Here is an 8,622-nt window from a genome sequence, read left to right as displayed (position 1 = left end):
AGTTTGACTGAATGGGCGGTAACATTTCCTTCATGTTTTATTTGCATGCTTCAGAAGAATTGGTGTTTTAATGTGACGCGTTATCACAAGAATATCTATTCAGTCGCTGAATTATTTTCCTCCTGATTATTTTTTACATTTTTCCTTTATATAATGCTGTAACAGAATGAAAATAGACAACATATACTGCGCATTTGTGGTGTGCATTGCTAATTTAATTACGATGTATGACATGAATGATTCACTGAAAATCTCTTGTTTTTCTCAATCCTCAATCTCAATCCTCATGTCTCTTTGCATGTTTGTTTTTAACATGGATGCTTTAATTGTCTTTCCTTTTCACTTTTAATCCCTATTAACAGTGTTTAACAGTGCATGTTCGGAAAATTACGGAGATCACTTTAAAATATTATCACTCAATTTTCCAGTTAATGAACACTTTTGATTAAGTCTTATCTCAATATATAAGACATATATTACTACAGTAATATTTAGCACGTTCGTAATATTGCTGTGGAAATAATTGAGGTTTTGGGGTAATTCATGGTCATGATGGTTGAAGGGTGAGTAGAATAAAATCATCTCATTGTACTCAGTTTTTATTTTGCTGATTGTTTACAGTTTAACTGAAGTTATTACCATAATTCATGCAAAGTGTAAAGGGATTGTTCATCCAAAAATGGAAATTTCGCCATCATGTACTTACCATAGTGTTGATCCAACCTGAATGCATTTGTTTCTTCTGCCAAAAACAAAAGATTGATTGAAAAATGTTGAATACCAAGCAAGTTTTGGTGCCCATTGACTTACATTGCAAGGACAAAAGACACTTTCTCAAAACATATTTTTGTGTGTGTTCATGAGTCCATGGCAGAATTAGGCATTTTTGGGTGATCTACCCTTTTAAGAGTTTAATATGGAGTCTCCAAACTCATCCTTTCCAATCACCTGTCACCTGTCTGCTTGATCCTATCCCCACTCGTCTCCTTCAAGCCATTTTGTCTTCAGTTGTACCCGCACTTACGCACATCATCAACACCTCTCTTCACAATGATACCTTTCCTACAGCATTTAAGCAGGCTTAGATAACCCCACCGCTTAATGCTTTTGGCCACACCAAAAGATATTTAAAATCTTATAAGAAACATGAGGACATATAATCCTAGATTTAACAGTTTTGCCCCTATAGTGTGTGGTGTGCCGCGATGTGAAGAAGAAAACACACCACACACAAACAGATTTTCAACCAGAGTCCCGACTGTGAACACAGGAAATCTCGCAAAATCTCTCGAGACTTCAGAATAAACATTGCGGACAATAGAAGACAGAAGACCAGACCTCTACAATGCCAAACGATGAGCCTTTTCCTCACCCCTAGCAATCCAGTCAATCAACTCATCACCATTCAGGATGGTCGCCACAAATCGACAAGCTGACCCTCCATCTCCGATGTCCATATCCATTTCACTCTGTGCTGCGCCATGACTATTGTTATTCTTCCTTCTTCTGTCAGCTCGCTTTCTGATAGGATATCATTTCGTTCCACCAGACAATCAACAGAGTACGTGCGCATTTGACCTCGGGGTTCCCCCCACACATCAAGATTTCTGATCAACATGGTGAATATTTATGATTCGCGATCAGGGCAGCTCCGACATTCTTCCGAGCAGGTTCGGTCACTCTTAACACACCTCACACCACAGGAAAATCTGATAAAATAAAGTTTAGAACCATCAAGATAATCGGGACTTCACTTAGGATTGTCGGAAGGGGAGAAATCAGCCCGAATATCTTATGGTGTGGCCCCAGCATTAGAAATCCACTCTAAATCCCACACTTTTAGAAAACTACAGACTGAATCCTTTCTTCAATTCATTGCAGAAGCACTCGAACGAGTCGTGTTCAACCAATCTCTGCCTTTCTTACACAGAACAACCTCCTGGACAACAGTTTCAAAAGAGCCACTGATCTGCTCTTTGTTATTGAAGCTCTGAGACTGACAAGAGCAGCTTCTACACCCTCAGTCTTCATCTTGCTGGATCTGTCTGCTGCTTTTGACACAGTTAACCACCAGATCCTCCTGTCAATCCTAAAGATGAAGGGCATCTCGGGAACCGCAATCCAATGGTTCAAGTCTTAATTCTCAGGTAGGTCTTTCAGGGTGTCGTGGAGGGGTGTGGTGTCTAAGACCCAACATCTTGCTACTGGAGTGCCTCAGGGCTCAGTGCTGGGACCACTTCTGTTCTCCATCTACATGTCATCACTAGGATCTGTCATTCAGAAACATGGCTTTTCCTATCACTGCTATCATCTTGCTACTGGAGTGCCTCAGGGCTCAGTGCTGGGACCACTTCTCTTCTCCATCTACATGACATCACTAGGATTTGTGATTCAGAAACATGGCGTTTCCTATCACTGCTACGCTGATGACTGAACTCTACCTCTCATTCCAGCCTGACGATCCAACAGTAGCTGCTCGTATCTCAGCCTGACAGACGTTTCTTGCTGGATGAAGAACCACCACCTTTAACTAAACCTTGTGAAGACAGAGCTGCTTGTGGTCCCGGCCAACCCAACAGTACACCACAACTTCTCCATTCAGCTAGGTTCATCATCCATAAGTCCATCAAGGTCAGCCAGGAACCTTGGAGTTGTGATTGATGATCAATTGAACTTCACAGAGCACATTGCTAGAACTGCCCCCTGCAGATTTGCCTTATACAACATTAGGAGGATCAGGCCCTTCCTATCACAGCTACACAACTCCTTGTCCAAGCGCTTGTTCTCTCCAGACTGGACTATTGTAATGCTCTCTTGTCAGGTCTTCCAGCATCACTGTAAAACCTTTGCAACTGATCCAGATGCTGCAGCTCGAGCCGAAGAGACGCATGTCACTCCTCTCATCAATTTGCACTGGTTGCCAATAGCCGCTCAAATTCAAGACACTGATTCTTGCCTACAGAACAGCCACTGGCTCTGCTCCCCTACACCTAAACTCACTACTTTATGTGCCCTCCAGAAACAAGTGAATGGCCTTGTGGTGCCATCATCCCAAAGAGGCACAAAATTACTTTCACGGACCTTTATCTGGACAGATCTGATGAAGGACCTGCGCCTGGACACGACGACAACGCAGTCCTGAAGTGTCAACTAGTCTCTCCCCTGTGAAGGCCTCCTTCTCCTTCCCTTTACCTCTGTACAGATAAAACGTTGTCAAAATAGTTCTGGTTCACATGGCTACTCGGAAGCCATAAATAATTCAGTATTATAATTTTTTAAGGCCAGACAAGTAATTTGTTTAAGTCAATTTGTAAAGAATGTCTACATGCCTGCACACATATATATTCAAACGCGCATACCTATAGACTAAACACGTAATACGCATGTGCACGCCGTCAGCTTTTCACAGGTTTGCGTTTTTAAAGCTTGTGCAGAGATAAAAAAAATTTTTTTTTTTTTTCTTCAAGGCTTGCACATTGGAACCTATTTCAAGGTTTGCGTTCTCGAGCCCCAAACACAGTTGTTGTGCGGATGAGCAGCCGGAGTGCGTTAAGGGTTTTCTGTCAGAACGGTGTTGTGTTAGCGGCCCCTAAGTTAATAACGGAAGTGAATCAATCAAAACTAACTTTAGCTGGACAATAACTTTATTCTAGAGCTGCTGTAAAGCCAAAACAATCTCTGTTACTTTAATTTCCTATTATCTCTGTAAAGCTGTTTTAAAACAATCTGTATTGTAAAAAGTGCTTTATAAATAAAGGTGACTTGACTTGACTTGGTGAAATGACCTGCCTAACTCAACCCGAAGATATTCAAGAAACGGCTAAAGATGTATCTTTTTTCCCCAAAATATTAATACTAACACTTTTCATTTTATTTCTACTCTATCTATTTTTTTCTGTATAAAAAAGAAAATAAACTTGCCAGCTCAACATGTTTTTGATCTTTTGTTTGTTCAACTGCTTCTAGTGGACTCTCCATTTCGACTCTTCACCAGTCGTAGACAAAAGCATCTGCTAAATGATTTAAGTCCCCCTGTGGTGAAAATCCAGCTTTTAATGTTGTTTATATACAAATTCATAAGTCGACAGCATTGCTGAGTGTTTTCTCCTTAAAACTGCAGTGAACCAAAGACAGTCTCAAAAACACGGTTTGAAATCGCTGGTGTTTCTGACGTCACAAACTACCTTGTAACCAATCAGATCAACGTGTGATCGTCAACAAGTGGATCTCTGAGCTGAGTGAGTGAGTGGAGGCGGGGCTCATTTGCATATTCATAGAACCGCACATACTAAATGAGGCAAGGGTGTCGAGTTACATTCAAGATATTTTAAGGCATCATTTTGGTGATCAAAGATGAGTTTTAAAGGATAAAATGATTGACTACAGGGGGACTTTAAATGTAAATATCTAATTGCTGTGGTGGCCTGAATGGACTTTGCATGCTCAGAATTTGTCAGATTTAAATGACAGTACAGTGTGCTGATCTCCCTCTAGTGGTTGAAACTGTAAACTACCACTGACATGGTCCCATACATTAACAGTTAATGAATGTTAATACCTACACAGCACATCTGTGCCGAATGGCTAAATAATGAGCAATACAAGCATTCAATTGGTCCCTCTCAGAAAAGATTGAGGAATCTCTCTTTTCGGTCTTCTGGCTCTGGGCGTTTGAGTGTGTTTGGTTGTAGCTCAGTAACTCAGTAGCTGATCAGAACCAGGTGCACGGCTTTTACCATGTGCTTTCCATTTGAGCAGATGAAAATGGGGCTCAATTAAAACCAAACACATAGCCTGTCAGTTGTGGAAAGAGTTGAGCTTTGTCAAAGCAGATTCCTGCTCTTGAGAGGAAAGAAAAACACAAGTAAAATGATTAACCTGAGCCTGTGAAGACACACTGGGGATTCAGATGCATTGAGTAGGAAACGAAACATGTCTTTTCTTCTCACACTGAGCAGGAGTCATTTGTAAATCAATAAAATAAAATGACCTCAGAACAAGGACAGAGTCACATCTGTTCATGAATACCATGAATGTAAAAAATGTCATAGCATCTCTTGACTTTATTTTTGTATTGAACTTCTTTAATTTCTTTTTGAACTTGAACATTTGACATTGAGCATTTGACATGCAGTGAATAGTTTTGACATGTTTTCTTTTCCTCATCACCTTTAATTTGAATGTTCCTCATATCTTCACTTATGTCTAGCTTTCCTGAGATGTGTGGGTCAGTAGAGCACAAAAACACTCGGCCAGAGAAACAGAAGATACTTCAGCTGAGGAGCAAAAAAAAGCAAGGTAGGAATAATGAAAAGGAAAATGTGTTCGAAGATATGGGATAAAAATAAATGAACAGAAGAAAGTCAAGGAATAATTGAAAAATAAGCAAGTAGATAAGTGACAATAGCCGCTTTCCGACCAAATAGTTAAAGGAACTTAGTTCTAGGAATTGTCCACTTCTAAACAGTTCTAAGAACTACTCTCCCCCAAACTCGGTTTTGCTGTTTGTGTTTGCACTGGCCAAGTGGCCATAGGAACTGGTAGGAGGGGTAAGGGAGTGACGCAAGCACGGTGACTTTTATTTTGACGGCGCGATGGACCTTTATTTTGGTGGCGCTGAGAACGCCAGAGCAAATAATGCTCGCATTCTCTGTGTTTATTAGTTAGCGATCTGTCTAACAGTACTGTTTAATATGTTATTAGATAGAACTGTTATAGAAAGTAGACAGTAACTTATATGAAAAAAAGGTCATTAGCCTATGCCGTGTGGTTGATGTCCAGTGTTGCTAGCTTGGCAGATAAACATAATCATGTTTGACTTGGTCCCCTCAAAGTTGCGTTGGATTTTCTCTTCAGCATAAAGGTTTAGAGACCCATCTATCACTGTTTTCCATGTTTGTATAGTTAGTTTATGGAGTAAATATATAGGCTAATCTGTGTGTTTACAGCTGTTTTAAAAATGGCGGGTGCTGGTGTTTTGCGTGCGTTCGGTCAATCAGCGTACACTAACGTCACGGGTAGTTCCTATAGTGCTGGTTTAGACCCTGCTCTGAAGTAGGACCTAAATTAGTTCCTCCAAATGGAGTTCCTAGAACTAAAATCGTTCCTAGTTCCTGCGGTGCGAACATGCCGACATCCGGGTACTTTAGCCAATAGTTCTAGGAACTGTGAAAAGGTTCCTCCAGTCGGAAAGCGGCTAATGATAATGTAAATTCAGTTCAATTCACATTTATTTGTATAGCACTTTTCACAATACACATCGTTTCGAAGCAGCTTTACAGAAAATGCATGAGTTCCTATTAAAATTTACAGTGATCTGTTATCAGAGGAAACTGTCTAAGTTTTGCATTTCAGAAATGTACAATACAAAATCACAATTAGCTAAAAATGTATTAATTTAAACAATGTAATAATTTAAGGCAGAAACAATGTGGTCATTGAAGTAATGAATACATGTTTGTTAACAAATGATTATAACATTTAGAAAATGTAGCACTGAAATGCATTTAGGTTGAAATTTGATTGTTTTATTCTCCTTTATCCAATTAAAATAATGTAGGGTAATGGTTCACATCTATATTTTATAACTTGAGCCAAGGAAAAATATATAACTTTCCCACAATATTTTCTATGTCTGTCTATTTCATGGGAATGTTTGGTCACCATTATGCTGATCAGTGTTTCCTTTAGTTTGAGTTTTATGTGAGTTTGTGGTCTTTGCAACAGTGTATGATTCAATCCATCTTTATCTTTTTTAATCAAATGGCAATAGCCAATCAAATCGCTGAACTGAAAGACCTTGGTGTCATCCACCATCAAGATTTACTGAACTCTCAGACTTACACAAACCTACCTTTTTGGCAAATTCCTTCAACTATGGTTAAAAAAGTGTTATTTTATATGGGATTCTTGTTTTATTTCCTTTGTAAGATTTGATCTGTTGTTGCAGTAAATAACTACTAAATGCACATGGGCTTCATCCAAGATACTTGTGCATGTGTTGACTTCATCTAATGTGTGGATTATTTGGTTTTATTTGAAAAACAGAAGCATGCTGAATGGACTGAATGGACTTATTTTAAGAAAAACACACACAAGACGCATTATATACACCTGTTTGCATATGTGTATGTTACACATTCTTCCTGTGTGTTAATGTCAATGTTTATGACACACTGACTGTCCGACTTCTGGACACTGGGTAATTCTACACGTCTTTCTAATTCTCCAAACACCAGTGAACTGTGAAGACTGTTTTTGCCACTATTACCCAGAATGAGATCATAGGGTCACAGGCTAAGAGGGAAGGTCACGTTGGTTTCTTGCAGTCAAACACAACATGGCATTGTGTCTGTGAGCATACAGTCCAGACATGTGAGTGTATCTGTACTGTAGATGTGGAGAGTGAAGAGATCTGCCACCTCACACACACCTGGGACGCCTCAGATGCTCGCACATCCAGCTGTGCCAGATTCACGTCTGCAAACATCTGTTCTGTGAGGGATGTGATTTGTCATTTTGAATCTGTCTTTCTTTAAAACACACACACACACATGCTCTTTTAGAGATGTCATCCCAACGGAAAGGAAGGAATCTTTAAAATTTCAATTGTTTCTCCAAGCCTTCATCCTTCTCTCGCACTTTGTAACACATCTTTCCCTCGCGGGTCAAAATGACCCAAAGCCCTAAAATTATACTTTATTTTCTTTTTGTCCAGAAAGCTTATTTTATTTAATTTTGATAATATTTTTTCTATTTTTTAATGAAAATTTTTTGGGGGAGATTTTTTGTAATTTTTTATCTTATTTACCTTTAAATTGCTAGATTTGAATAATAAATAGTCATTTAAGCACATCAAAATAACTCACAATTTCATCCATAACCCCTTTAATTCAGCTCAAAATATCTTACATATATTACTGTCTTTGCCGACCTCTTATGGAAAAATAATAATATATCATGATATTTCATGCCTTTAGATGGCCTTATAGCTCTATATGAAGCAAATGAGCTGTTCCTCTGGGTCCTAAAGTCAGTTCATTTCAGTATGCATTCAGATACACATGTAGATGTTATAAAATATATATTTTTTTTAGTAAAGTTTTAGCATTTTTAGTTAGAATTTTGAGCATTTTTAGGTTTTTCTATGTGAACTGAAGCATTCCCCGCATCCCATTCATTCCTAAGGGGGTCAAATTGACCCGCGAGCGAAGGATTTGTTACTTTTTTACATTTCAATCACAAAACTCCTCAAACCCATTCCATTTTTTTTGTGTATTCATGGTTCAAGTGCAACAAAAGTCCCAGGATCCCCTCTGATGAACACCCAATTTAAAAAAAAAAAAAATTTCAGGTCAAATTGACCAGAGGGAAGAATGAGGGAGAGAACAAGGAGATTAGATGGAGAGTAAACTGAGACTTTTGTTGACGTAAGAAAAGTCTCCAGTAACCTCACCTATTTCCAGACGTTTCCCAACATAGTGTCGGCCCAGATCCGGCCCACATCTGGGCCGTGTGGAGTCCATGTGTACCGGACGTGGGCCGGATCTGGGCCGACACTATGTTGCTGTCTGGGTCAGAAGAGATCAAGGAAGTCTCAGTATGTGCTCAGATTTGTCTCAG

Source organism: Abramis brama, assembly GCF_963993115.1.
Source record: "Abramis brama genome assembly, chromosome: 1".
Taxonomy (NCBI): Eukaryota; Metazoa; Chordata; class Actinopteri; order Cypriniformes; family Leuciscidae; genus Abramis; species Abramis brama.
Note: the sequence above shows the minus strand (reverse complement) of the source record.